The sequence below is a fragment of the Paramisgurnus dabryanus genome, chromosome 3 (assembly GCF_030506205.2).
Source record: "Paramisgurnus dabryanus chromosome 3, PD_genome_1.1, whole genome shotgun sequence".
Classification (NCBI taxonomy): Eukaryota; Metazoa; Chordata; class Actinopteri; order Cypriniformes; family Cobitidae; genus Paramisgurnus; species Paramisgurnus dabryanus.
The window spans coordinates 22,141,832-22,158,483 of record NC_133339.1 but is presented as its reverse complement, the minus strand read 5'-3'; positions in this window follow the sequence as shown (position 1 = coordinate 22,158,483).

The following is a 16,652-nucleotide window of genomic DNA, read 5'->3' as shown; positions in this document are numbered from 1 at the left end:
TAACCTATATTAGAATCAATTTGATGCCACAGTCAAGACAGACAGACAGAAGATCAAACGTCCTTTAATACTATATGCTTGCTATTGAGTGTTGTTTACATTACACTGTAGGAGGTGACTAAGTTCAGAGCTATGGCTTATGTTCTTCATTATTCGTTTTCTGCTTGGACACCATCCGCAGAATCTGATTGGCTCTCGGGAAAGGCAACACAGATCTGCATTTAAACTGAAGCAGAGGCTGATAATAAAATTTCCCCCACACAGGGATGAGATTAACTTGCTCCTTTCTGGCTCCTACACGGATCTTCTACCCTTCGGCACCTGGTCATTTAACATGGTCTGCTGACAGGAGAGATTTTACACTCTTTTGAAGTGAATTTGGGTGTTCCACTTCACATACAGTACATGTTTGTGAGTCTGTGTGTGTGTACCTGATAATTATCACGTTGTGGGGACCAATTGTCCCCACAAAGATAGGAATACCAGTATTTTTGTGACCTTGTAGGGACATTTTGAGGTACCCATGAGGAAACAAGCTTATAAATCAAACAGAATGATTTTTATTAAAAAATCTAAAGTAGCAGAACGTTTTGGGTTTGGGTTAGGGGAAGGGAATAGAATAGAATATACAGTTTGTACAGTATAAAAACCATAACGTCTATAGAATGTCCCCACAAAACATGGAAACCAGAATGTGTGCATTGATGATTGATTGATTGCACAAGCATGCTAGACCTACCTATCATGTCAAAGGAATAGTTCAGCCATGTTTTTACTACGTCGTTTCAAACGTGGAACAAAAATTGGTCAAACTGAAAGAATTTTCATGTAAGATTTTTTATATAATGCCAGATCATAGAATATATTTCAGTTCTTCCAGAAAAATGCGGAGTTTTTTTTTTTGTGATGTTATGTGCAAAAATCCTTGATCTTGCGGCACGTTTTTAAAAAAAATGCAATGGAATATGCAGGATATTTATAAAATTTGATGCAATGAAATTGTGGGAACTGGCAAAAACTGTGCTCGCGTAAGCACGTCAATTCATAGCATTCCCATGGCAAACACCATGGCTAACCCTAAGTAAATGCTAACCCTAACCCTAAGTAAACATTTTTTGCAACATTTTTCAACTTTCAACTAAGATGTACTTGACTTTTTGCTACTAAAAAGCAGGGATTGTGAAATCATGCATGCCCCGCATATTTTGCGTGCAGAAATCTGCAATTTATTCGGCGAAAGTGCATCGTATTTGAAAAATATAAATATGCGGACTTTGGCTGATTATGCATTGAATCATGTGATCGCATAATCACGTTTTTCTGGAGAGACTGATATTTCTAAAAAAATATATGATTGCTTTGTGTGTGGAACAGACACAAGTTTTTGACTCTAACTAAAGTCCTGAAAAAAAAAACCTCAACATAATGATTCATTCACTGATACAGTTCTCAGTTTCAGCTGACTGATTCAATGATCCAGTCACAGCAGTTCTCGAGTTACCAGTTCACTGGAGAGGAAGATTAACTTAAATTGTCTGTTTCTACAAAGTTATTGTATGGCTTCAGAAGACTTGACATCAAGAGTACATGTTTTATGGACTACTTCTACCATGCATTGGAGACTAAAAAGTCAATTCTGTATGAACAGTTGTTGACCTAGAAAATCTCCTACAATGTTTCACAGAGAAAATAACACAGTTAGGAATGACATGATGTTTTAGAAAATATTATTGACGCATCAACATGTCATTTAACTAATCATTACAACGTAAACACACCCTGTTTCACAGCCCATAAGCATGTTTGTGTGCAGGGCTGGTTCTTGCAAGCTATAGAAGGGTGGGCTGGAAGATATTCTGTTTACTATTATTTTTGCACGGCAAAGCTTATGAATTATTATATTTCACCTTTAACTAAATTCTTAAAAAGGAAACCGACAACTCATTTAAATGTCACCGATTGGCCATTACATTCATCCGCTCAACAGGCACAACTGTGATTGGTTGTGATGCTCAACGAAGCAAAAATAACAAGTAACCTGATGCAACGTGAACAGATCTAAACGTGATGCTGTCATCTACGCTTCTCTTCATTCATTTTCACATTTCATTTAGATCATAACAGTCATTATATTTTTCGTTTAATTCATGTTTGCCCCTCATCTTGAATTAGGGGGCATTTTTATTCATTTTGTGTGCATTTTTGCAAACCTTCAGTAATTTCCGACCATGAGACACGAACACACTATCCAACATTTAATCACTGCTAAATAGAAAAATAATTACTAGGACGGGGCATTTAAATCAAGTCAAGTCCTGTCAAAGTCCTGATTTTGGGGAATTGATGTGAAGATATTTTTGAAACAGAAAATTCTCGGAAACAACAGGTTTAAAGCTACACAATGGACACAAGTAATGGTTTAACCAATGTATAAACTGTAGTAAAATAAAATATGAATTATGTGTTTGACTAAATTTTGATTGGCCACCCCTGCTCATACATAGAACCAGCATTGTGTGTGTGTGTGTGTGTGTGTGTGTGTGTGTGTGTGTGTGTGTGTGTGTGTGTGTGTGTGTGTGTGCGTGCGTGCGTGCGTGCGTGCGTGCGTGCGTGTGTCTGCGCATCCAAATTGATTGATGCCAGTGGATGCCCATTGCTTTTGTCTGATCACAATTAACTGTGATTGTTTTCTTTTTCAATAAAATCCTGTGAGCCTCCATAAACATGTTACCGCAAATGTGATTTTCTCTAAGAGCACACGCCTGGAGATCATCAGAAGACAGCTCGGCTCCAACACCAGAAGCAAAATCAGCACGGTAACTGCACTAAATCAGGTCTCAGAAGTTCAACGAAGGCAAGAAAACACACCTCCACCCTCTCTGACACTCATGTTGTAAACAGAACGTACTTGATATCTTGTTCCTCTGAAGCCTCACAGGCCACCCAGCCTCAGCAGCACCATATCAATCTTCACAGCCATTTCTCTGTTGGGTTTTCTCCTCATTTCTCTTCCGTCCGAGCTGGCACCAATTTCAGAGTCAAGGTCTTTTGTTCCCTCCATTTTACGTGCCATAAAAACAAACAGAAATCAAGATGGCTGCTGTCGCGATAAAGCGGGAAAATAAACAAAAGTGTGAGCGTTACCTGCTGGCCTGATGAAACTGTGAGCGGTTCGGATGTTTAATGTTCAGTGCAAGTTGCTTTATTTTGGTTTGAAACTACTAAGTCTTTGAAGGGAATGAAGGGAATATTGCCGCTGGTTAAAACCATCAGCGCGTGTGGCTGAGTTCACGTGTGTGTATGTTTAAAAATGTCAAGACAATGACTCTATTGCAATCAGAAGTAAACAAAATGGTTGAAATATTCTCCTGTATAAGATGTAAGAAGCTTAAGTGCTTTATATTAATCAACAATTAGAGAAATACATGATATTGATAGCAAACCTTCTTGATGTTTCTTCTTTTAATACTTTTGGATACAATAGGCTCATAAAAGTCAAATGTAATGTTTTCTGGGCTTTTTTAAACTGTGAATATTACAACTGCTCTAACTAATATCATGGTGGCAGAAGGGAGGACAAAACATATCCATCTTACTTAAGGGCAAAGGTTGAGAAAGCTTGAACCACTAAGTGAGGTAAGATGAGGTGAGGATACCCTCTCAAATGGACTGTCAGTCTCTCAGTCAGACACCCAAAACCCTCAACGGGTAACAGGAGGAGAATGGTACAGACTGTGTAAATAAAGTTGGGGTATTCTTTCACATATGCTGATTGGAGTTTATCGCTGCCATCAAAGAAGTCGCATGGGGAAAATTTGGTAAGATTCTGAATTTTAGCAGGAATTAGGAAACAGTGCAAATGCACACCAAAAATATTGCCGAGCACTATTTAAATTGTCCATCCTCCAGCTTGAAGACCTTTTATGACTGCTACTGTAGGTTTTTTGAGAGATGAAGCAGGGGTGCGTTTCGCATCGTTAGCCAGCTACTGTTGTTGTAAGTTACATAGTTACTTGTGAGGTTTGAACGACAGCTCTTCACCTGTCGTTAGAACCATAGTTCCTTGTTATTATAATATGTAGACTTACGTTTTTATGTTAATCATCTTCGTAAGTCGGTATATGGTTACATGACTTATTACCCGACGAATCCCGAAGCAGGATCACTTTACGGCAAACAACACAGAGGCAGGCGAGTGAAACACGGCTAGCGATTGTTGCAAATGACAGAGCCGGGGAAGTTGGAAAGGAAATATTACAGACCTAACTTAGATAGAAATAACTGAATTGGAAATAAGCTGATAAACTTGGTTGCTGGGGGGAGGGACAACAGTTTGTTTTTACGGCAGTGTGTTTGAAAGCATTTACTTCCAGACACTAGGGGGAGCTCGTAGAGAAATAATACGCAGACTTGCCTGGTTTCCCTTTAAAGTGCTGCATTTGAAAACTGTGCATGTACGCAGTCCTAAAATAATGTAACCAAACGTACAGGCAATAAAAAAATTATCTGTGAAACATGATTAGCTAATTCCATACGCCGATGAATGGTTAAAATCTCCCATCATTTCCCTCTCCTTCATAACGTCGGTAAGCTACTGCCTTTGTTACTGTTTTGACAATGCGATCTCTAGTGGTGAAATCCTACATATTGTGCATTAAAACACATTGTAACTTTGCCAAGGGCAAATACTATCAATCTTTAAAAAGTCTTCTAATTACAGTATAATAAATGTTTTGAATTTGAACTGATGTCTCCCATTACCAGCCACAGGGAATGCAGGATGCTTGTGTTTATGTGTTCAAGGTGAACTTCAATCCCATAATTCATCTAAGACGGACATGCCTTTACTTCTTCAGTTTCTGCCACCGATCTGTCACCGTAGTAATAAGTGGCAATCAGCATAAACCTGGTCGCTTAAAGTGTGACTTTGAGGGTGGCACGGGCCTGTATCCAATTATGAAAGGTGAACACACGGCCTGCTTTCTATCAAAAGTAGTTTCACTTCATTCTGTTTTTTCTCATTTTTTTTACCTCTTACTATAATTGTATGTTTAATACAAAGTAAAGGCGGGGAAGGTCGGCTAAGGGTACAGTATGAGGCCTGAATGAATAAAGAAAAGTGTTAAGAAATAAAAGAAAAGCAAGAAACTGTTGAGTAAAACCAGAAAGGGCTACATAACGGACAAAGCTGATCATTTTTCATTATTACAAAAATCAAATTATACCCTCTAATGGTGGAATAAATTAGCGCAATCATGGAAACATTGGCTGTTCATCATCTGCCCCGTGGGGGATTCTCTGATTAATGGAGAACTGGCAGTCATCGCTACCATTTTACATGCAAGTCACACCTTTCAAAGCTGATAACCTAAAGCTAAATGTACCTAGACCACAATCATTTGAAGACAAAACTGCCTGGACTGGCTAGGTCAAAGAAAATTTTTTCATCAGAACACAATGTGATAAATGGAGATGCAACAATGTTAAAGATGAATCTATGTAATTGGTTAGATCATTTCAATGATGCTTTCAAACTCGTCTAGGAGGCCCATCTTTCAAAAAAGCATACAGGAAATGATGATGATGTAAAAAATCTAGTTTTTAAACACATCTGGACCTTTATCATGTCCATTGCATGATGTTGTTAGAAGTGTGTGTTATGGTTTACATCACCGGGAACTCACTGCACTCTGTCATACATTAAACAAGGAGCAAATGCTTGCCGAGTTCCTCTGAACATTTCTGAATGAATCTACACTTCTGCTAAAACTCAACACACAACAGTGAAACTAATGCACCAGAAAGAGGGATCCATCAGAAAGATGAATAAACCCAGCCACAAGTGAATACGGTCAAAAGCAGCGCATATGGAGCAAGAAAAAAATCGATACAACAATTAGCCCTTATCATATCCTGAATATCATCCGTACACATCCATCAATAATCCACTTCTGTTATAGCAGTGAGGTTGTTCCCTTTGAATCGTCTGCGAGAGCATGATAACCTTAGTTATGCTGGGCTTAACCCACCACGCTACTTTAATACCCTACTTCAGACGTGTGGAGTTCATGGTAGTTTAACTCCCAATGGACACCGTTTGAAATACTACAGTACATCTGAATGCGTCTTTACCTTGAGAGAGAAAGGAAATCTAAGCTGGATGTTTTCAGCATGTCAATATAAAGCTTGGGTAAAAATATATCTGAATGTGGCAAAGGTTATCTAAACTCCACGAGTCTGCCTCAGTGCATCTCTATATCATACTGAAAGTGAGATTGGGAACAGGTCCTGCACGTGGACATACTGTAGCTGTATTGCATTAGAGCTTTTTAAGTGCAGCTCAAGGGCAAAGGAGAACAAGCGAAAGGAAACATGTGATGTCTGCTTGGATGAATAAAGTAACATACGTGGAAAATGGGAACGCATATAGACTCAATGGCAAATGGATGTAGCTTATTCAACAAAGCAACTCATTAAAACACCTACTGTAAACTGTCACCAGACTGACAGTTGTTCAGTATTGCAACATGATGGATGCATACAGACTTTTTTTCACATACACTACGTCTCATATCTATTTCTCACTTGCTTTCACTCTCTTCTCACGTGCAGCCATAGTTGTAAAATTTCTGCAAATCCACTTTCCCTTCCTCTCTCTCAATCTTTTCCTCTTTAACTGCTGTTTTAGTTGTCCTTGGTGTATTTTCCATAGAGATCTTAGTACTTGAGCTGACAAAATTGTGTCAAGAGCACATAAATAAATAGCTCCTCTGAAACCTAAACAAAGTAATTGCACAGATCCTGAGCCAAACCCCCTCTTCCTATAAAGACCCCTAAGGACCCCTCACCATAGGGTTTAGGTCTCCCACTCAGTGCCTGGAGAGAAAGACCAAAGTGCAAACCTGGTTTCGTTTGTTCGTATTTCATCTTCCACCTTTCCTCGTGACGCTTGTTTCTTGAAGGTTAACCGTTTTGACACTTAGAGCGAAGCCAGTCATCAGTCAATTCTGTTTTCACTAAAAATCTAATCTGGCAGCCGATCAGATGACCCTTGGGAAGTCAGGAGAGGGTCCCGAGAGGTCCATAGATCCAGCCCTAACCTAACCCAGGGTAGAAGTCTCACCATTTCCATACCACTCTAAACTTTACATCAACCCTTCTCCCTTACACCATGCTGCGCTGGAGTACACTGGGCTCCTGAGGCCCTTTAGGTGTACTCTGGATGTTATTGAAACCACTGGGAAAATGTTTGGGGCATTGCTAGTGCTGTTAAAACACCGCGAGACGAAGCAGTTTGTCTGCTATGTGTGATTTGGGTCACTGAGAGTACCTCTGTTTCATTTTACAGTGGGTAGAATGTGTGCAACGACATGCGTTTGTGTGTGTGTGTCATTCTCATCTGGAAGAAATGAAAAGTGTTTTGAATGTTTTGACAGCCTGGGTGAGTTAGAGTGTCTGTTAATGATAACCACACTGCCTATACACATCTGATACCTCTCGAATAAACACCCATATGCATGCATGCATACATGCACCAACACAAACAAAGAGTATGATCTTAGCTATGCATGATGAATGCATTCAGCTACTTATTAATGAATTACAAAAAAATTAATGAACTGTGTACAGAATGCACATTTCAACATGTTCTATACAACTCACAATATACAATTTTATAAAATAATTTCAATTCCCTCTATCCTGAACTATGGAGGGTTTTGCAACATCAAACTCTGTGCCTCTTTTGAGGTTCATCAAGGCAAAATGTAAAGTTATTGCACCATAGAGTTTCTGAAATAGTGGGTGAAAAGTTTGTGGGGCATATGTTGTTTAGACTAAATGGGAAATAGTCAGAGATGACATAGCAGGTTGTAGACAGATTTATTTACAGTATTCCACAGCACATTTCTATGTCTAATAGTTTTAATATATGAGATCACATACCCAGCTGTAACCAGTTACTTGTAACCGGAAAAACATAATTACTATGCAAAAACAGATGTTATACTGTATGAATATGAAACAAAGCAAAACAGATATTACAGCATATAAAATCTTATTAGAACATACCAAAAAGTAGTGGTGGCCTTGGCACTACCGGGGAAAGAAAAGGGACATCTACAAAAACACAAAACAAGAGAAAACCATCTTATGGCATACAGTATATGGTCAGCATTAACGGTATGATGCTCTGGTGGTATTAGGATTTCAACTGTGAAAGGAGATATCAGCAATGCAGTGCAAAGCTACACTGAAATAACAACGAAAGTACTGCAATTCAATGCATGAGTAACTTTACCTTGTAAATGCATGTGATTCAGTGGCGGCCAGTAACTTCTTTTTTCGAGAGCGCTCTATGCGAAGTTCGTCACAACATGTATGTAACCCATCGTGTGTGGTTCGTCATTTCAAAATATGTCTTCTGCGCGTCGAATGATCCTTTGTGCATCACGTGCCTGCTGCAGACGCGTCTAAGGGTTTATGATAAAAGAGACGCTCGCGTTTGCCAGATACTGGCATAATTTCATGCGTAATCAGAGTTTAGTGTGTTTTAGGGAGTGTCTTGCGTGTATTTTGTGAACGTGAGCTAGGGATGTTAACCGATGACCGTTTGACCGATGGTTGACCGTATCAACGTTAACCGGTCAAAGTTGTCGGTTAAAAAAAGGGATCTGTAAATTAGGCTATTATAGACAGTGGACTAAACCCTACTACAGTTAGTCATCTCTTTCTTTCCAAGATCTTTTTGTGTGAAGTGAACAAATCCCTCACACTCAGTTTTTCATAACTGGTCTGTTTGTACTTTATAAACCAATAAAAAAACATTTGGCGCGAGGTCACTGCGTTTGGTTTCGCATGCTCACAAGGTTTGCGAAAAGTAAATGCTACAGGCTATTTTTTGATAAATTCCTTTATTCGAATAGTAAATAAAATACAGCAATAAAATAATTAAAATTAAAGTCTCTCCTGGTTGTGTTTCAAATTATTAACATTTATGTCTTTTAGGCTAACAGTAAAGTGCAGAGTAAGTTTTGTTTCTGTAAATCCTCAGCCATGATTTTTACCACTTTATTAAGTTTTGCTTTGTAGAAAGCATTTCTTTAAAGTGAATGAATTTCGTTTTGTATAAATTGTATCTTAGTTTTAGTAAATGTTTCATCAACCAAATGCATGTATTTAATAAATAAAAAGCAAATATAGCAGAGTATATAATTACCGGTCCGTGCATGAAGGCGCCGGCACGGTGCGTTCACTTGCATTGCATTGTTAATTAGAACGCACCTCATCATAAATAAATAAAACTCAGCGCAGGCCTATATGCCTCTAGAACAAACACAGTGCGAGACCTGCTTTGGCCGGTGCGTCTTTTACACATTCTGAAGGTGCCCGTTTAATCCATTGGTTTTATCGTGTTGCAGTCTATTAGGCAACATTCCGCATAAGATGGGTTTAGATTTGGAAATACATTACATTTTTATTTCAGTGGTAACAGAAAAGGTGATGATGATCATCCTATGTCTTTATTATTACTACCCCAAACTAAAGCGCAGTCTCCACTCTTCGGAGCTGTCATTTTCTTAAATGAGCCGCGGCAATTTTCAAATGAGCTTCACAAACGCCTTTATTTTCAAGTTCAACGCGATCACCTAGTACCTAAACTATTTCGAAACTAAGCACGGCGCCGCGTTTGCGGGACTTATGTTTCGCGCTGTAGGGGATTTAAAAAGTGTTGTGAGGTCTGTGTGTGTGTGTGAGCCGGAGGCAGAGCCCAGAGAGATGCGAATTGCGAAATTGCAGGCGCGGCTCGAAATGGCTGTTATTTTAAATAGCATAGCATATTTTAAACTAATAGGCCTATCGGTTAACCTGTTTCAACCGGCTAATGAGGCTCGGTGGCCGGTCAAGAAAATTTTTCGTTTTCGCCATCCCTAACGTGAGCGTCTCTTTTATCATAAACGGTTTTAACACGTGTGCAGCAGGCACTTATTTTGACAAAACACGTGATGCACATGGTTCACATGATGCAACAAACAAACAAAACAAGAGCAAATAGTTAGTTTGTCTAGAACAAAGCACTTACATACCTCATATGGGTAATATACTTATGCCGCAATAGGTAGCCTGTCTGGAACCGAGTGGATTTTAAACCACGATACTGTTTGACACTTGCATTACATGCGAACGGCCCCTACCCTAATAGAATTCTGTTTTTCTCTCCCTGTCTCGTCCTCGACCCCGAGGACAATGAGACAAACAGACCCAATTCCTGCTGCTGTGAAGGACATCACACCACTGATCTACGACCCAGCCGATACGCAACCAACAACCAACGGCTGAACAAGTTTAATCCACTTACCCGCTTCCTATCCCTACCGTGTTATATATATATAAATATACATTAATCTCTCCCAAGGGTTTTTGTCCTTCTAGGAGTTTTCCCAACAGGGTTTTTCTCCTAGGGGGTTTTATCATCCCCCGGAGAGTCAGCCAACATTAGCTTAACTTAGCACTTTACTGAATACGTTACATTATTACTACGCTCGCTTGTACGGTTTATTCTTAGCCGCTGTATTCTACTTCTTATATTATCTATTGACTATTCTATGTTTTCCACTACATCTGCTCATGTAAAGCTGCTTTGAAACAATTAACAATTGTGAAAAGCGCTATATAAATCAAATTGAATTGAATTGAACACACATGAAACTCCGAACACTTATTTAGAATTTGTGGCCCTTGGATGAGAAGTCACGAGCCGGGACTGGTGTGATTGTATACTTGTCCCTCTGATACTTGCCATACAAAGAATATGTGAAATTACTGTACAGTGAAAAAAATTCTGTAAGACTTTTTTTATTAGCCATTAAAGTAGAAAGACCCTAGTAAATGCTTAGTTACATAATAACCATGGACAGCAATTGGGATTTGATGTAAGTGGCTTTAAATTTGCTGAGAAAAATGTTTGGATCAGGTCAGACTGGAACGATGGCTTGTCAGTACTTAAGGGTAAGAAGCGGGATGATTCTATAGGATTTCAGTTAAAGGGGGCCTACAGTAGGAGTGAAATCTTGTAAACTTAAATGCGAAAACTGTCTCACATTTCTTTGGTAGTGTTGTATATTTTTGGTTAAAGCACTTTTTTTTTTTGCAAAATAGCATCTAAGAGTTTAAACAGCATTTTGGTTTTGGTGTGTGAAACTATACATGGAAACCAGCTGCTTGCATGAACAACAGATGTGGTACCTTCAAAAGGTTAATCCGGCAAATGTTGCAACAATTAAACCGGCATCTGATAATGTGTTCTAACAACAAGAGAACAATTATTCACAAGAACACACACATGGCCTTGCAAAATATTGACTTTCCCCACTGTCTGTATTGTGATCGCCACAGTGGGGCAAAACTGGAGTAATTCCACTTAACATTAAATGCATATGGTAATGAGGTACTCTCACACTTTTTGTACTGTAAATACTTGCTTACCCCGAACATACCAAACTGTACTGGGATATATAAAAAATTATGAATGAATAGATAGAAATATTAATGCCATGGTTTTTTGATCAGTAAACGTAAAAAGGGTCTTTACTTTGTGATGATGGAATAAGATTTACATACTGAATCAAACATTAACATTGCTAGTGCACTAATACAAACCACAACAAATCGCAACTGCATAGACAAGGACACATAGCAGGACCTCTTGTGCCAAGGAAAAAAACACAATAGTCAAAACCAGCACACCATGAAAAGCTTCTGTCCAAAACCCAGCTGCATCACAGAACACACTTTGAAGTAGTTAGAGACCGCTCAAGGTGAACTGGAGCTCGCACAACAGCACAAACACAAAACAATATGCAAATTTGTTAGGACTTAAGCCAAGAATTTCCATTAACTTGAGGTATGCAGTATGAAACAAAAAGCACGAATGATGAAACAAATGATAAGCACATGCATAGGTGTCAGAAATCAACCATTTAATTAGGACTATTGTAATTGCAAGCAAAAACAATTGCATTAGAAGTTCTTCTCTTAGGTTGTTTTCACATATGTTGGTGCGCACCGTGGTGCGGCCTCAGAGCGCACCAAAATACATTGTATCATTTTTCAGTTAGTGCGGTCCATGTTCACATATATATATTTTTTACTTTACTCGAAATGCCGCACCGTACACCATGTGACAACGGTCAGCGCTGTCATTGGTCTCTGACAGCTCTTACCGTCTCATGACCACCCCCACGTTTCCACGACAACCAGCCTGACAGGGAGAGCGCAGCTATCAAGATGTGGAGATAAACGATGCACGTCTTTGCGAAGTTTCTTTGCTTTAACGCGAAATTGCGTAGCTGTTCTATTAAAGCCTTTCTCACGGAGCCGTTTGCTAAAAAGCCCGTAATGTCACTATTTGTGTGTGGAGGACAGCTATGCATTTATAAAATCATCAGCTCAAACGTAAAGGAGACAGCGAATCTCTATGCAACGGACCAGGATTGGCTTGTTTGTTGTTAACCCACAATATAACACCCGGCTCACGTCACAACGAAAGCCCAGTGGCTCAAACATGTGGAGAACTTCCTGTATTTGGTTCGGCCCGAGGTCCAGCAGTGTTCACACCACAGGTGGGTCGCCCCAGAGTTCGGCAACAGCCGCTCCGAGACCACCTGTTTAGAGCGGTCTCGGAGCGGCCGTTTAGTGCGCACCTGAGTGCGGCTGTTGTGTTCACACTGACCCAAACGCACCGTACTCGGACCGACCTAAACAGTGTATATGTGAAAACACCCTTATTCTGTCTGTATATACAGTAGAATGCTTTCATACTTATTGTACTGTACATCTGAGTGTGTGTGCGTAAAATGGCCTTTTCACTCAACCTGATCACTCAACCTTAGTGACACTCCCAGCAGTAAAAGCTTTTTCAATTATGAATTCCATTAGTCTTTCTCTCGCTCTCTCTTTTCCCACCTTCCACACTCCAAAAGACACACATATACGCCAAAGCCGATCGTGTGCATATTAGGACAGATTTCAATCATACATTCAATATAATACAAGGCAACCTAAACAGTTCATATTAGTACCTCAGAAGTACATATTGACGTGCACAAAGATTGCTCACCTTCGCTCAATGGGAAAGTGTTTGTTATTTAAAATTTCTACAAGAGGCTTCTGGGCATTTAATAAACATAGACATAATCTTGTGCATTGCTCTGGGATGGACTGTCCACCTGTCCATCTTGTCTCCTTGCTCGAGACAGCTGAGGCTCAAGCACTTCCCGCAACCCAAACAAGGATAAGTGATACTAATGATGGATTAACTGTGTTTGGAAAATTACATGAGTCTCAGACTCTCTTTAACAAAACAAGCCACATCAGTCTTTTGTTTCTAAAGTTTAAAATTAATAGTCTATAATTTTGTGAGCTCTAGATAAAAAGCTGTTGTTTTGTACAAAGTTAAATCTTTGAATGGTTTTAATATGAATATATTATGTACAGTATAATGGTGTACAATATATGCTATATTAATGCAGTATACATTGTTTGACTGTAATTTGTGTGTACAGTACACGGAAGGATGTTTACTGTTTGGAGGGGTACGTCATTGTAAGAAGTTTGGGGAACGCTGGTTTAGAAATAACAAAAACAAGAGGCTCCATCGCCCTTGCACATTGTTCATTGCACATCCGTCACATTAGATGGAGATAAGTGGCTGGGTTATTGATTTTTATATGAAGTGAATTCGCTCGACTTTAACCAAAGTCTCTTAAAACCATTTATCCTCCTCCACAGACATTAAACATGCATCACTGTTCTATTAATGAGGCCTATTGTGTCTTTGACAGTATAACAGATTCAAGAAAAGAGATTATCATTAACTTTAAAAAATCAGGAGAAAATGATTGGGCTCTGGAAATTTATAGTGGATGTTTATTAAATGACCATCCATATTTATTTTTTGCTCTCTTTATTAAGGTACAAGATTTACGATTGTTATTTATTCAGAAAATACAGGAAATGTGAACACAAAATGTAACAAAAACCAACAATAAATATTGAAACTTTAGCAATATATTCTGTTTTATAAATAGGGGAGAGCGGGGAACAAAGTAATGCTTTTTGGCTTTGGCTCTATCACATCTCTGCTACAAATGAACACAAGTTTGTTTGTGGTATACCGTTATCGTACAATTACACCGAAAGTGACAGGAATGCATAGGGGTTAATTGTAACAAACCGAGGGTTTGCTGTAACACCTGCTAGAAAATAAAAAATGCATATACTATAGGTGGATACTGTTTTATATATCTGCCTATTAGACATCGACACATTAATTTATTATCCAAGATCCTTCATCTAACCATCATTGTATTATGTATCAATGCATTTAAATAGATTTTAACAATTTTTTTGCCAATTATAGCCTATACTTTCCCAAAAACAACTAATCCAACGGTGGTATGCTGGCCTAAGACATTTGCACAGTAGCGTACCGTATCTGCAACGCTATCTCACAAGAATTTGTACATATTTTACGAGTTGGCTAATTCGTATTAATTCAAACAACCACATTCGTAGATTTTGGTAGTATTTGCCTTGACCCCTGTGACGTTGGGGTTAGATGTAGGGTTAGGGGCTGGGTTTCGTTATTTTTTTCATGAGATTCATACATTTTTGCATGATAAACTCCCTATGAATTCATATGAATTTGCCAACTCGTGAAATATATGTACGAATTCTCGTGAGATCAGGCTTGTAGGCTATATGTGTGCAACCACCACCATTTCTGATTTCGCCACATACGTGAACACACTTATTTAATTCTCACCATTTTAGGTTGTGTCTAACCATTTTTTGGAAGGTCATGACTGCTGCTTCCTGTCTCAAACAGATAATCTGGGGTAAAATGAGGTTGCAGAAGCAATACGCACATACGCTTACATGGTCCCCTCTCAAATTACCATTCCCCTGAGGCCTTGCAGTGCATGTGTGTTTGTGGCAGGGGTCAGCACTGTTTCAATAGGCTTTACATTCACCTTTATCAAAGGATTCTCATCTTAACTTTCAACAAAGTATAGTATATCTCTGTTAACATATAGCAAAACACCTGTAGCCAGATTTCCCCATAGAGATCCTTTTTTGATATTTCGATCTGAGTACCAACCAGAAAGCTTACAAAGCACAAGCTAAATGTTTTTACATATGCTTGTGCTAAAATGAATGGAGTTTTGAACTTAAAAACAGTGAGAGGCTTTATCCAGTACTCTTTACTGTTGAATGACAACAGAACAAAGCTTAAAAGGCCCACGCAGTTCTCCCTCCTCCAATATCAAGAACCAAGTTCATTTGAGGAGGGCAGAGGTGGACAAGATGACAGATCTCATTGTTAGATAACTCAAATGCTTCTCTCTCAAGTACAGGAGATAGTGAAACTGAGAGAATGAGTATAAACAGCAGGCAACGATGAAGCGTGAACAATCATCTCTGTAAAAACTACGCAGCATTTCTGTCAAATCAAAATTTTACTTAAAATAACTAAGTTAAAACAATTTCAACTTGATTTTATAAGTTATGTCAACTTTTTACAAGCCAAAACTTAAAATAGTAGGTTGAACTGCCTTGTGAAACCAAGTTGTTTTTAACATGCAGTTTTTTACAGTTTTAAGACTAATTCAATATCAGCAACAAGAGAAAATAAAAGAGAGAGAATAAAAGAAGCAGACACAAATGTAATCTCTATGGCGACTTTTCAGTTTTATCACTATGTTTTATGTCTTTAAGATGCTTTCGTAGGTACACATGAGCTTATATTTAGCATGCTAATGCAGCCTAATGAAGTCCATTTCGGGTTCAGATCAATAGAGGCCATAGAGGACAGACCTGCCCCTCTGGCCTCATCCTATCATGTAACCCACAGCTGGATTCTGTCTCTACTAACTAACATTCACTGCAATAAAAGCTGAAGGCTAATGTCTCACTCTTATATTGATTAAGTTGTTTGGTTCTCTTTAAAAGACAGCCACCATAAAAACAAACAGAAGGGGCCGATCAAAAAACTCAAAAAGCCAAGGCACTCGAAAATAGAAGATAGCATTCCTTTCTATTCGCTATTCTCACACGACGTTACATTAAAATCAAGCCTCAGAAGGGGAACGATCTTGAATTTAAAAAGAAAAAAATCTTATAATGCATGTTGAGTCTCAGACATATCATTTCGACTATCATTATCACCTAACAATTACCCCTTTCATACCTGCATTTAGACTGTCCATTGTGCATTTCCATTACAAAAAAACAAAATGAATCAGCCTCTATTGAACTACAGTATTTGCAAAAAGAGTTATTCAAAAATAGGATTCATTCGGTGCCATTCGTCTGAAAAGGGCAGCGGATAAAACGAGAAGGGCTGAATCAGCCACTAATGATGCCTGATTCACCAGAACTCAAAGGAAAATGTGCTCGACCTCTGCAGTCACTCCTCCTTTACTGCTCTCCTCTGTAACTGCATCTCCTTCATCTTGCAGGTTTTCTTTGCTGAGGGTTTGATTTCACTTTTTCTGTCCCCTCTGTCCCTACTTTGATGTTACTTATTTTATCCCGCATTTCTCTGAGGTCTTAAATGTAATTGTGACATTTTCATAAACATCATTCAAGCC